Genomic DNA, 14,843 nt, shown 5'->3' with positions numbered 1-14,843 from the left:
CCTCCGGAGCTCCACCCCCATTGGCCGTCACCACCCGCCCCGCCTTTCCCTTCCTCTGGTTGGTCCTTTTCCCGCGGGGGGCGGGGCCGTTCGCCCCAGGCACCCGGACCGGGGGTCGCGGGCCAGGGTGGGCGCGCCGGGTCACGTGGGCCGGCGGGCGGGTTGGGAGGCGGTGCACGGGAGGCCATTTTGGGGGCGTCGCGGTCGGTGCGGCTGGGCCCCAGGAGGGAGCCGGGCGCCGGAGCATCTTCTGGCCTCGGTGGGAGGCAGCCCTTCCCCCGCGCCCTGCTCCGCGGGGCCCCAGTCTGCACCGCTGTGTGCCCTCACCTGTGTCCGCACCGACCGGATTGCGCCGCTGCCCCTTTGCACAGGGTGTCTCCCCGCTCCGCCAGCGCCCCGCGACCTCAGCTCGTGTCGCAGCCTGAGCCGCGGCCCCCCTCTCCTGGCCTCCACAAATCATTGTCCAGCCTGGAACCTCTCTCTCCGTAGGATTTATCTTCCAAATTATATAATTTAATTTTTTAATCGTATCCATCGTGTGCCTCTCGTCCTGCCTTAAGCTCCACTAGGGGAAGGATCTCTTGTTCGCCGCAACCCCGGATGCTACAACAGGGACCGGCACACAGTAGGCGCTTAATTTGTAGAATGAATGGGAACTGGGCAAACATAAATCTAACTTTACTTTGAAGGGGGATGTGAGCTTGCAATGAATAGGAACGACCCTCACTCTAAACAAAAGGGGACTCAACCCCAGGTTGTGAATCCATTTCCGAGACATGGAGAGACTGGTGCCGACCCCAGAAGAGTAAAGTCAGGTCAGGGGCTCAGCAAACTATGGGCCCCCTGCTAATAGGCTAGCTGTGGGTCAACAGCCTTACAGCTAGCTGCCTAGATTTTAACCGGAGACATATGTAAAAAGGAGATTACCTTAGGGGTGCTGGGCGCTGGATATTGTTCTCACTCAGCAAATATTTATTCTGTACCTATTTCGGGTTGAAGAGGAATTTTTTTTAATGTTTATTTATTTTTGACAGAGAGAGAGAGAGAGACACACAGCATGAGCGGGGGAGGGGCAGAGAGAGGGAGACACAGAATCGGAAGCAGACTCCAGGCTCTGAGCTGACAGCACGGAACCCGACGCGGGGCTCGACGCGGGGCTCGACGCGGGGCTCGACGCGGGGCTCGAACTCACAGACTGTGAGATCATCACCTGAGCCGAAGTCGGCGCTCAACCGACTGAGCCACCCAGGCGCCCCTGGAGAGGAATCTTAAATGCAGCTGACAGAGTCTGGTGCATTCACTGGCGCTCATTTCCTTCCCCACCGCCCTCATCTCAGCGTAGCTAGGTGTGGGTCCTGGAGGATAAAGTCCACCTACCAGTTCCGTGGCTAGGATGCAAAGTCTCTGCATTCCTAGGGAAGCCTTTACAGGGATTAGAGTCCTCAAACCTGCCAGTGCCTAGGGAAGGGTACCGCAAAGAGGTTTGGGGTAGGGAACCAAGAGGAAACACCCCTCCAGGATGTGTTATCTCCAGACCAGTGGGAAGATTTAAAAAATGTGTGTGTATATATATATATATATATATACACACACATATATATGTATATATATATATGATATATGTACATATCAATTAACAATGTCCCATTGCAAATATATATATGTATATATATATACGCATATATATATACATATATATGTGTGTGTATATATATATACATATGTATATGTATGTATGTATATATTTGCAATGGGAGATTGTTAATTGATCCAGACACTGGAAAAGTGGAAATGCCTAAAGTCTCATGGGTAACCCCTTAATAATTAGGATACTTAGTGTATTTGTAGTAAATTAGTAAACACAAAGTTAGGGTGGTAAAAAGAGACACCCCACCCCAGCGCTCTGGCCACAGATTGCAAGGAAAAACCAGGAGGCCTCAGAGTCACCATCAGTGTCTGTTCCTGAAGGAAGCACTCAATCTCAGAGGGACAACACCATCAGCCACAGGCGGTAAAGGTGACACCAAGGTCATTGTCCTGAGTTTGTGGTCCCCTCTCCTTAAGAAGTATTACAATTTGGGGCACCTGGGTGGTTCAGTCAGTGGTGTGTCCGACTTTAGCTCAGGTCATGATCTCACGTTTTGTGATTTCGAGCCCAGAGTCGGGCTCTGTGCTGACAGCTTGGGGCTTGGAGCCTGCTTTGGATTCTGTGTCTCCCTCTCTCTGCCCCTCCTCCACACGTGCACTCGCCCCCCCCCCCCCCCCCCCCGTCAAAAATAAACATTAAAAAAAATCACCTGTTAAATCTGTGGCCAATCCCTAAGGAGTGGCAGGGAGGGCTGCACAGGAAGAGTAACTAAAGATAAATAACTGGAAAAAGGTGTTGCCACTGGCTGAGATTGAAAGGACAGGAGACAAAAGGGAGCTGGGGAGGACCCAGAAGAGGAAGAATATAATAAATTAACTTTGGAACTTGCCATGTTGGAAAGTAGGTGGACATCCACCAAAAAAAAAAAAAAAAAAAAAAGTCTAGCAAACAACTGGAAATGAAGCTTAAAAGAGAAGTTAGGAGTAGAAACAGATCCAAGAATCATCCTCAGAGATATGCAAGTTTACAAAGAGGACCAAAGAACGAACCTTTAAAAATAGGGAACACATGGGAGAAACACAAAAATCACTGAGGGAGGATTCAGAGAGGTAGGTGAAAAAGTCCATGGAAGAGAGGTGTTGGAGTAGGAGAAGAGATGGGAATTTGACATTTTGAATTTATGGTTGATTTCCCAGATGTAAGTTTCAGTCGAGGGCAGACCCTCAGCTCAGACTGCAATGACAGAAGTACTATATATCAAGAGAAGGAAAGGGTACCTTGACTTAACGAAAAACAGGGTAAAATAAAAGGGAAGTTTTACGTTTGTTTTATTTTGTTTTTAGGAAGGAGAGACTTGGTTATATTTTGAGAATAAGCCAGAAGAGCTAGCAAGATTCAAGAAATAAGGGAGAGTGTGTGTGAGTTAGCAAAGCCTGGACCTAGAGGAAAAGGAAAAGTCTGTGGAACTTAAATTGGAAGATCAGGTAAGGAGTGCGGAGTTGAAGATCACTTTAGTTCACCATGTCGTTTGACCTGCCAGAGAAAAGGGTGATTTTGAGAGCTGGAGACTTTGTAAACCCATTTTAGAACTGTTCTACAGGAGAATACAATAAGTGCCAAATAAATGGTTCAAATGAAGTGCTACCACAAAGCCTCCCTTTCAACTAGAAGAGGGTAGTATTTAATCTAAGTGTTGAGTAAACAGGTATGTGAAGGGGAGGAAGAATGAGGACCAGGTATTGTGCAAAGGCCCTGGGGCAGGAAAGCATAAATGTCTGTTTTGGGAATTGGAAGGAGAACCTGCAGCCTGATCAAAGAGACAGGGACATAGTGGGAAATAAGACTAGAGAGGTAGATTATAGAATAGATTATATAAAGCCTTGAATATCATGGTAAGGAATGTGGGCTTTATTTGTAATGGAGAACTGTTGGGGCGCCTGGGTGGCGCAGTCGGTTAAGTGTCCGACTTCAGCCAGGTCACAATCTCGTGGTCTGTGAGTTCGAGCCCCGCGTCGGGCTCTGGGCTGATGGCTCAGAGCCTGGAGCCTATTTCCGATTCTGTGTCTCCCTCTCTCTCTGCCCCTCCCCCGTTCATGCTCTGTCTCTCTCTGTCCCAAAAATAAATAAATGTTGAAAAAAAAGAAAAGAAAAGAAATGTAATGGAGAACTGTTGAAGGTTTTTGAGTGAGAAGGTAGCAGTACTTAAAAGGGTTAATCTAGGGGTGCCTGGGTGGTTCAGTCAGTGGAGCATCTGACTCTTGATTTTGGCTGAGGTCATAATTCCAAGGTCATGGGATCAAGCCCCATGTCGGACTCTGTACTGAGCCTGGAACTTGTTTAGGATTCTCTCTCTCTCCCTCTCTCTCTCTCTCTCTCTCCCCCCCTCTCTCTCAAAAAAAAAAGGGGGGGGGGTTAATCTAGGTCAGGGTCAATATGAAGAATGCAATGGCAAGACTTGGTTGAGGTAAGCCCTGCCCTGCAGTGGTAGCAAAGGGAGAGAAAGAAAGGGACCACTCACCCTGATGTCCTTCCACACACTACTCATCATGTCTTTCTGGAGCTTTGTTTACAAGTATTTTGCTCTCCAAGAGCAATAATGACATGTAATTATACTAAGGCTTGGGGCTTTTCCTGGTTGAGTAAAATTTCTGTTATGAGTGTTATTAGGAAAGATAGTAAGAAAGGTTCACTTTATATATTCACTTGATATGCTCTTCCAACCTTTGGGTTCAGGATCTCCCAAAAGTCCCCCAAAGATCTTTCTTTCTGACCCATGTGTTCCGCTCATTCCACAGAGATTTTATGAGTGGGCATCATTGAGGCAGAGCCCTGAGTCAGGAGCCAGAGACCTGTATTCACGTTTTACTTCTGGGAAATCTATAGTATTAGCCACGTCTCCTAAAATCTCTGGGACACCGTTTGCTCTGAAATATTAAGATGATCCCAGATTTCATAATTACATTGTTTCTTTGAGCTTCTTGGAGGGAAAAAAAAAAGTCATGTTCTGTCTTCCAACTCCTCTCTTATAGAGGGCTGGGAACATGAGTAAGTGTAACCATATCTGATGTATATTATAACAAGGTAACTGTTTGGGACAAAGAATTCCAAGCAACCTTTTCAGCCTAAGGCCTAATCAGAGATGATCCCTAACAAGGGAAACCCCATCCCCAAGCTTTTTGTGTCATCCCACACTTGCTCACCCATTTGTCCTCCCTGCTGCCCCACCTCTAACTCTCTGAGCAACCAAATTCCAGTATGTCCAGATCTCCAGTATACATTCAAAATAAGAGTATCATTTCAAAGGAGAAAAAAAAGAGCAGGAAGACTAGATATTTTCAATTCCAAGGGAAATTAAAAGGAACAGATTCCTTCTGCATAATTTTTTTTCTGAGTTGTTGAGATGCCGTTCTGATGAGAGAGCCAGCTTGCCTCCACACACCCAAACAACAGCTGATTCCACCTCTCATCTTACTTCCCTTTCCTCATCAGTGAAGGAGGCAGAAGCTTGGCAGCATAAACCCATACACATTCCCCAAGCCCCAAGTTCCCTCCCAGTCCATTGTGGCAGAGAGTTTCGGCACAGTCCCACCAACTGCCGGATTTGCTTAGATTCTTTATGTGAATTTCTTTTTTTTGAATGTACATCTCAAATACAGAGAGAGGGAAGAGGATATATGGACATAACATTGAATTCCGAGACAAAATACCTGGTGTGGCAGCCACGGGGACCGTGTGGCTCAGATCTCCCTTGGCGAAAGAATCTGCCATTCAACTACTGGTGTGCAGGCAGCTGTCAGCCTCCAGTTACATCACCTTTGGGATCCATTACAGTGTCAGAGGTAAGGCCCCACTGTCCCCAGGCCTGGTATGGGGGTTAGGGCTTGGCCATTTCTGCTCACTATGAGACTTCTCTACCAGACACTCTGTTCTGAAGCTTTCCATTGGGTTGACTGGAGCTTGGAAGGATCTGCATCATGAGGTTCTCCTTACCCAATTTTGCTTCCTACGTCCTTTCCTTTCAGGGGTATCAGAGCCTTCTGTATCCTTTCCTGCTTCCCTCCCCTTTTTCATTCATAGACATTAATACCCAGTGAACCTCTTGCACCCCTAATGTTGCCTCAGCATCTGTTTCCCAGACCGCCTGAATTGACTCAGGTTGGTTCCCAGAGTGGTCTGAAAAAGCAGGCAGTCAGATGGGGTTTGGGAACTGCACTACTCACTGCCTGGCTGGCAGTAAGAACCCCTCCCAGATAGTATGTGGGCTAGATAGTCTGAGACAAGATGGCGACCCAGTTGCTTTCACGGATGGTACAGTGGGAAAATGTTCCTGTGGTGTAATAATTCAGGCATGTGGGGAAGGCGGAGGGGTAGTAGTGAATACAGGGACAGTGGAATTGGCTGGCTGTTATTAAGTTGCATTGAACCCTGCCAAGAGATAACGAAAAGCTGAGAGCAGTAACCAAACATTGAAAATTAACTGTGAAGGCCAAACAGCCTCTTTGATGGGTTACAAAGAGGCCCTTATCTATAGCAGTGGGAGAGCAAAAAAAGCTGAAGACCAAACTCAGGATTTAATAGAGCTCCAGGAGGCAGATCTGTAATCAAGATCAGAGCTTTGGTTGGGAAAACCCAGAACTCTGTAACATGGAATTGGAGGTGTGTAAGTGGTGCATCCCAAAATTTTGGCTCTCACACTCCTCTAAACCCTCAGAGCCTTAAGAAGGAGCCCAAACCTCCCTATTAAGATCCAGCACTCCCTCCTTGTGAAAAGACACTACAGAGGCCTCTCCCCTGCCAGAATCTGCCCCCACCCCTTCTCCTGACTGCCAAGAACTTACTTAGGGTTAAGTTACAGCATAGTCTAACAGGAACATGCTGGTCCCAACGAGGGAAGAAAGGAACTATACCCCCAGGACTGCATGTGCTGTATAAGAACTTATGCACTCATAAGAACTAGCCAGCATATACTGGTAAGATTTGGGGGGTACCTATGGGGTTGGTGTTTAAAAAATTTTTTTAACGTTTATTTATTATTGAGAAACAGAGAGAGGCAGAGCATGAGCATGGGAGGGGCAGAGAGAAGGGGAGACACAGAATCCAAAGCAGGCTCCAGGCTCCGAGCTGTCAGCACAGAGCCCCATGCGGGGCTCGAACTCATAAATCGCGAGATCATGACCTGAGCCAAAGTCGGACGCTTAACCGACTGAGCCACCCAGGCGCCCCATCTATGGGGTTGGCGTTTAATCAAGTGGCTGAAATACAAGACTAGATACAGACAGTTTATTCACTGGGGCCCACTCTTGGGATAGAATTTAACTTGCTGGTAAAGACCTGCCTCAGTGGCTCCTAAAAACACGGAGGAGCCTTGGTGAGTGAAGTGCATCTCCCTGGACTGCCATAGCTCGGTGCAGTGGGCACATGCGAGAATCAGTTGTTATGAGAGGCCAGAAGCTCTACCACACGATGTTCCATAGAAGGTCTGGAGGAACTCCTTTACCAAGGCCATCAGGAATATGCTGGAGAAGGTACTACCAGCATCACTGTGAAGCTCTGTGTGGCTTTCTTCTGCAAACCAGAGCTAACAGGAGGAGATACTGTCACAGCTATCTTCTATAGCAACAGAAGTAAAGGAGTCCCAAAGCAATAGAGGCCAAGGGGCAGCACTTAACACTTAACTGCCAGAAGCCTGGGGGGTTACAATTATCCTAATGACTGGCAAGGTTAGAGTGACAGCCCCAGGAGCATAACACAGAGCTATGGAGATGGTTAATAGAATACGGCATCCCTGGGGGCAAGATCAAAGCACAGGTATTACTGAATATATGTAATTGAAAGAAATAGACAAGCAGGAACCTAGGGAGGGAAGTCCCAGTAAAAACTCATGATCCCTTTTCTAGCTTGCCAACCTGAGTCAGTTTTCAGATCCAAAATTCATTGGTTAAAGAGGTGGCCAGGCCTCCAAGACTGGCAATACCGTGGTAAGTATGTGCTACAATAATTCCCCAGCCCTTCCAAAAAGGGATCTATGACTCTTTGCTCAAGTGACTGTAAACACAGGAGAGGAGAACAGCCAGGCATTTTGAGGGCTGTTGGTCACAGAACCTGAGTTGACCTTGATATCTGGAGACCCAAAGCATCATCTCACCCACCCTGTTGAGTAGAGCTTATGAAGGCCAGGTAATAAATAGAATCCTGACTAACATCCAGCTTACAATGGATTCACCCCATCTAGTCAGAAACAGGACCGTTTGGACGTCCTGCAGAACATCGCTTTCATCTGTTGATGTCGTCATGCTGATCAGTCGGGATGAGGAGTAGTTTGCATACTCTAAGCCTCAGAAGACCCATCTGCTCCAGAGGAGTGTGAAAGATAATCACAACAAAGATTCGGGGGCCTACCATGTCAAAACCACAGTGAAGTTTTCAGGAGTCCAGTGTTCAAGGGATGTGCCAGGACATCTCCAAAGTAAAAGACAAATTGTTGCATCTTGTATCTCTTACAACAAAGAAGGAATCACAGCACTTCAGAGGCCTCCTCATATTGTGAAGGCAACACATTCTATTCTAGAAACACTGCTCTGGCCCCTACACCAGGTGCCACACAAGATGGCCAGTTCTGAGTGGGGCCTGGGGCAGGAAATGAGTAGCCCCACTGTCTTAGTTCATGCTGCGAAAACAAAATACCACCATCTGGATGGCTTATAAACAATAAACATTTATTTCTCACAGTTCTAGAGACTAGGAAGTCTAAGATCGTGGTGCCAGTAAGTTTGGGGTTTGGTAACTGCTTCCTGGCACATAGATGGCTGTCTTTTCACTGTGTTCTCCCATGGCAGAAGGAGGAGTGGGCTTTACTTGGTCCTCTTCTTGTAAGGACACTGATCCCATTCCCAAAGGCTCTGCCCTCATGACCTAATTACCTCCCAAAGGCCCCACTTCTAACACCATTATGTTGGGTAGTAAGATTTCAGCGTATGAGTTTTGGAGGGATGCAAACATTCAGACCATAGACCCACTTACCATCACTCTCAGTGACCTATTGGGGGACTTTGTGTTTCCTGTTCCTGCAGCTCTGAGCTCTGCAGGATTAGAACTTCTAATTCACAAAGGGGAATACTCTTTCCAGAAGGATCCCATTAAATTACAAACCATGGCTGCCACCTAGGCACCCTGGACTCCTTATATATGTACAGGGAGCATAGGGTAGGGCAAGAAACTACTGTGTTATCAGGGGTAATTGACCATAATCAGGGAAGAGATAGGACTGCTCTTACAAAGCTGGGACAGGACAAGGGCACCTGGGTGGTTCAGTAGGTCGAGCGTCCAACTTTGTTTAGCTCAGGTCATGATCTCACAGTTCATGAGTTCGAGCCCTGCGTCAGGCTCGCTGCTGTCAGCGCGGAGCCTGCTTCAGATCCCCTGTCCCCCTCTCTGTCTATGCCCCTCCCCCAGTCACACTCATTCTTTCTCTCTCTCTCTCAAAAATAAATATTAAAAAAAATTTTTTTTTAATTAAACAAACAAATCTGGGGCAGGATGGAGGTCCTGGTAACTTACCAGCATCCCAGTAAAGTGGGATGTACCCTACCCGGGCACTCTCGGTCATCCCTTGCCTAGTTATGACCATGAATGGAAAAGTACAGCAACCCTGGCCTACAAAGGGTCCTCAGACCCCTCAGATCCCTCCGGAATCAGGGTTTGGGCACCAAGTGGCTATACCACTGAGACCAGTAGAGGTGATGGCTGAGGGTGAGGAAGATTTAGAGAGGGGAGGAAAGAAACAAGGAGTACCGGCAGCAGCCCTGGGACTAATAGCAGCGGTGGGGACCGTAGTTTATACCATCAGCCTCCAAGCTCCTCCTCAGGAGGAGAGGCCCCTGGAACACTTACCAAATGTGCAGGGAGAAGTGAAGCCACAGGACACAACGGGTGGGCTCTAGCAGCCAGGGAGGTGCCCATGTGGATTCCCTCCAAGAGAGTACTTTCTGTTCAGCTGCCAGAAGTGCAGCCTCCCCCACTTCCAGCTGCGGCACCTTCAGGGTGCACTGTTACATTCAAGTTGCAAGCACACTCTTCCCTGGCAGCCCCAGCCAATGACTGAGTGTGATTGGGTCCTAGCACCTAGCCATTTCCATTCAACATGGCACTCCTGTAACTGGCAGTCTTTGTGCCGATCTCTGTGCTGGGTGGGCCCAGAGTCTGTCACATCTGCATGGTGACTGGAGGTCCCCTTGCCCTGTCCTGCTTCCTCCCTCTTTCACAGGTGTTACCCTTAATAAACTCCTTACATTGCTAACTTTGTCTCAGCATCTTTCCCAAAGGACCCAAACTGACACACTCAGGCAATAAAATAATGTTAAACAAAAAATGAAAACTACATGTATATGTGTGTACACACACACACATTACAATGACAAAGTTTTTTTTAATGTTTATTTTTGAGGGGGTGAGGGGTAGAGAGCAAGGCAGACAGAGGATCCAAAGTGGGCTCTGTTCTGACAGCAGAGAGCCTGATGTGGGGCTCAAACTCATGAACCGTGAGATCATGAACTGAGCTGAAGTCGGATGCTTAACTGACTGAGCGACACCCCCAATCACAAAAATTTTGAGAATGTGTATTTATGTAGATGAGACCTGGAAGGAGACATAAAAAAATTAAGCTGGTTGGTCTATTAGAGTGAAAGGATTGTAAATGATTTTTTTTTATTTGTCCTTCATTGTTGACATAAAGATAATTACACATTACGCAAAATAAGGAGAAGATAAAGATTTTGGTTCTGTACCTACTTTCTGTCTCTTAAAAGCTGTGGGACTTTGGGTAACTGAGTTTTTTGTTTCCTTGTCTATAAAATAAGGATAAGAAAAATAAAATGAGATTAAGAATACGAACACATTTTGCTACTGTACAACACTATAAAGTTGCAAAGTATTTTTTCTAAGTTTATTTATTTTTAAGTAATCTCTAAAACTAATGTGAGGCTCAAACTCAATGACCCCAAGGTCAAGAAGTCACATGCTCCCCCAACGGAGCCAGCCAGGCGCCCTGGTACCTTTTTATTAGAGGCCAGGGTCCCTGATATAAAGAAGCTGGTCAGTCAGTGTGTTTGCTGAATTTCTATGGCTGCTGTAACCAATTACCACAAATTTGCCGTCTTACAGGCTGGAGATCAGAAATCTTAAAATCAAATTGTCAGCAGGGCTGCATTCCTTCTAGGGGCTCTTGGGAGAATCTGTGTCCTTGTCTTTTCCAGCTTCTAGAAGCTGTCTGTACTCTGGCTCATGGCACCTTCCTCCATCTTCAAAGCCAGCAACGCAGCATCTTCAAGCCTCTCTCCCACTTCCTGGCTGCCTCTTCTGTTGTCACAGCTCCTTCACTGACCTGATCCTCCTTCCTCCATCTCAGAAGGACACCTGTGATTACAGGGGGCCCACCTGGCTAATCCAGGTACTTCCCCATCTTTGAGTTCCCATCCCTAACTTAATTGCATCTGCAAAGTCCCTTTTGCCATGCAAGGTAGCATATTTTAGGGGCTCCAAGGATGAAGATGTGACCACCTTTGGGAAGCCGTTATTCCACATTATTGCAGTGATACAGGGGTGAACACAGGAGGTGACATCCCTGTTCCCATGGAGATTCTCGTCTAGTGTAGGAGAGACAGAAACTAATTGGTAAGATGCTGATACATGCTATGAAGAAAATTTTAAAGGGGCGTCATGATGGTGACTAGGTATAGAGAATGGTTAGAGAAGTCTCTCTGAGGAGGTAGCTTTTGAGCCAAAGCCTGAAGAATTAGAAGGCACTTACTGGCACCCTTGCATCCAGGGTCCCCCTGGAATCCTGCAGAGATTTTTGGTAAATTTGGCACCTGTTTAGGAAATGAGTTGGCTACTTATGAATGTACTCTATTAAGGAGACCAGTTCCAATGCACAAAGTAAATACTGACTTGTCATCTCTGCCCCGGGGATTTTAGTTTCTAGCCTTTCTAAATTGGAAGTCAAGATCAAGAACCAACTCTGCCTCTTTAGGATTAAGAATCTAGCACTGTTTCACGCATATCGTCTGGCATAAAAACCCTAAGACTACACTGGATGGCAGAGACCAATTGGGAGTAATTTAAATCCTTAGCCACTTAAATTTGAATTTCCAAAAGCTTTTCAGAGAAGTTTAAAGTGGATGGGCCTCAGCAAGAGTCTCATTCCTCACTGAATCCTGGGGACAGGGACACCAGGTTCTGGGTCCATCCATTCAGTGAATTTTACTGGTGTCTCTCAAGTTCTGTAATGCCTCAGGAGAACTAAGAAATGAGACCTTGGGACCAGCAGATTAGCAGAGCAACTGATTCCCTAGGAGAAAAACATCTTTCTTTCTAGGCTGTAAAAGGGAAGGTTTTCTGTATATTGATGGGGACAAGGAGAGCATGGTCTTAAGGAGGGAGTCAGCCAGTTAAATAAAGTACAAAAAGAACACAACATTCTCACAGCAGCTAACTGAAGAGTTTTCTCCCCAGTTCTCTGCCTCTTATCTCATCCGCACCGCCCCCCCCACCCCCCACTAGGAAGTGGCTACTTTATCCTACAATCATACTCTTTGTATCTTGTCTCCCTGGTTGTCTTTTGTTTTTTCCAAAGTAATTATTTTATTTCAAAATGAGTTTCTCTTTGGGGCGCCTGGGTAGCTCAGTCTGTTGTCAGTTGAGGTCGGACTTCGGCTCAGGTCATGATCTCACAGTGAGTTCAAGTGTCGTGGCTGGCTCTGTGCTGACAGTTCAGAGCCTGGAGCCTGCTTCGGATTCTGTCTCCCTCTCTCTCTGCCCCTCCCCCACTTGTGTGCCCCCCCTCAAAAATAAACATTTAAAAAAGTGACTTTCTCTTTGATTGCAAAGATAAATTAGATGAATTGATATATACAAGCAAGCATGCACAAATTAAAATACACAAACTTTGTAATTATAAAAATTTTTCTATGAGATTCTTTCCCTTTTCTAAACAGCTTTATTGAAGTATAATTGACATACAGTAAACTGCATAAATGTAAATGTACAATTTGACAGTTTTGAGATATCTATATCCATAAAATCCTTACTGCAGTCAAGAGAGTGAACATATCCATCCACCAGAAATTGGTGGTAGGTGGGGGTGGGGTGGGGGTGGAAATATTCTCCTTGGGTTTTAATCTCTTGTTATCAGCTCATGAATTTGTGCTCTGAATAATGAGATGAGATGAATCATTCATAAAACTTCTTTTCTACAAAAGCGGGCAGAAAGAAAAACAACTTCCCACCCTCTTGGCAGGTGACCAGTGGTTCATTAACCTAAATCATGTCACTGCACTGTCAGTTCCCTTTCTTCATTGTGCACAGGACTCAGCTGGAATGCAAAGGGCTGGGAAAAGAGCCCAGCTGGTGTCCCAGGCCAGCTCGTGGCTGCCCTGGATGGAACCAGGATCCTTTTGCCCTCAGTTCCCTGCCCAGCCTGCCCTCCTGCAGTCCATCTTCACTGGGTACCAAGTCTCCCAGCCCAGGAGCTTGCTTCAGGTACGAGTTCCTTATCTACCTCCAGCTCCTCACTCCTCCCTGTGGTCTAACAGGGAGACAAACATATATTCATTTATCCTTCATTCTAAAGCCAGTCTCTCTAGTGTCTAGACAATTCCTCTTCTTCTCAACTCTTCAGCAATGTCTATTGAACACCTACCAGGTGCCAGGCACCGTGCTAGGCTTCTGGAATAGTGCAGAAATCAAAACAGATTTCTGCTTTCAGAAGCTGCCTTCAGGAGCTTATATCCTAATGAAGCAGGGAAACCACAAGAACCTAACTTCCACCAATTTCCCCTTCCCTCCATCATCTTCAATAATTCCCTCCCTGAGTTTCTTTCCTTCTGTTCTGAAAAATGGATAGGAGAACCATAGACCCTTCTCTTTGTAACTTGTAGCTATCACACTATTTCTTTCCCTTCTCTGCATCAGTGCCTGTGTCAGTTTAAACCCAATGGTTCCAAGTCCCTTTGTTCCTCCTCTACAGTTGAACTCAGAAACTGATGATCTTTTTCTTGGTGTCCCTTCTACTGAATGTGTCTTGTTCCTCTGCTTCCTACTCTTCCACAATTGTCCCCCACCCCCATGGGTTTCCACACCACTGCTCCAGTGCCTCCCTTGTCTCCATCACGTGTACTCCTGCCCAGTCCCCTAACCACAGGCGAGGCTCTCTCTCCTGTGCCCGTGACTCTTCTCCCTCACTCCCATGCCTTCTACTGACACCTGCAAAAGCAGATAACTCACATCTCTATTTGAAATCCTGACTTCTTCATGATCTCATGGTTTGTGAGATCAAGCCCTGTGTCAGACTCTGCGCTGACAGCTCAAAACCTACTTGAGATTCTCTCTCTCCCTCTCTGCCCCTCCCCCGCTGATGCACGCTTTCTCTCTCTCTCTCTCTCTCTCTCTCTCCCTCTCTCTCTCTCAAAATAAATTAATTAATTTAAAAAAATACTTAAGGGGCACCTGGGTGGCTCAGTCAGTTAAGTGTCGGACTTTGCTTAGGTCATGATCTTGCAGTTTGTGGGTTTGAGCCCTGTGTTGGGCTCTCTGCTGTCAGCATGGAGTCTGCTCTGGATCCTCTGTCTCCCTCTCTCTCTGCCCCTACCCCACTCTTGTGCTCTCTCTCTCAAAAATAAATAAACATTAAAACAAAAACAAGAATCGTATTTAAATGCTGACCTCTTGTTGGTGTACAAAACCTGTATTTCTAACTTCCTCTAGGACTTCTGCACTTGTGCATCTCACCTTTATTTCAGACGCATGCAAACGAGGCACCTTAACTTCCCCAGTTCACACCAGCTCTCCTCAACTTCCTTGTCTTTACTAATTACAGTCCTCAGTGTCTCCTTCCAGTATTGCTTAGAACCATACCAGAGATTAGCTACCAAAAAAACCATCCAGCTAGACTAATTAAGGGTGTAAACAAACACACACAAATAAGCCAATTTTAGAGGAATATGTGTGTGTGGGCGGGGGGGGGGGGTGAGGATCCGAACCTCTGCTTTCTCTAGAAAGCAACCTTTTACTTCAAAGGAAGACTTACCTTCAATACCTTGACATCAGAGGGCAAAGGAGGAATGAACAGGGCACTGGAATGAATGTATGGGGAGACAGGAATGCCTGAGAGCCTCGGGGAAAGGGGTTCGAGGCATGAGGGAGAGAAGAGATGACAGTTTACAGTCAGCTGTTTGCTGATTCTGTGTCCTGGGCAGAGCTG

Source organism: Lynx canadensis, chromosome C1 (genome assembly GCF_007474595.2).
Source record: "Lynx canadensis isolate LIC74 chromosome C1, mLynCan4.pri.v2, whole genome shotgun sequence".
Taxonomy (NCBI): Eukaryota; Metazoa; Chordata; class Mammalia; order Carnivora; family Felidae; genus Lynx; species Lynx canadensis.
Note: the sequence above shows the minus strand (reverse complement) of the source record.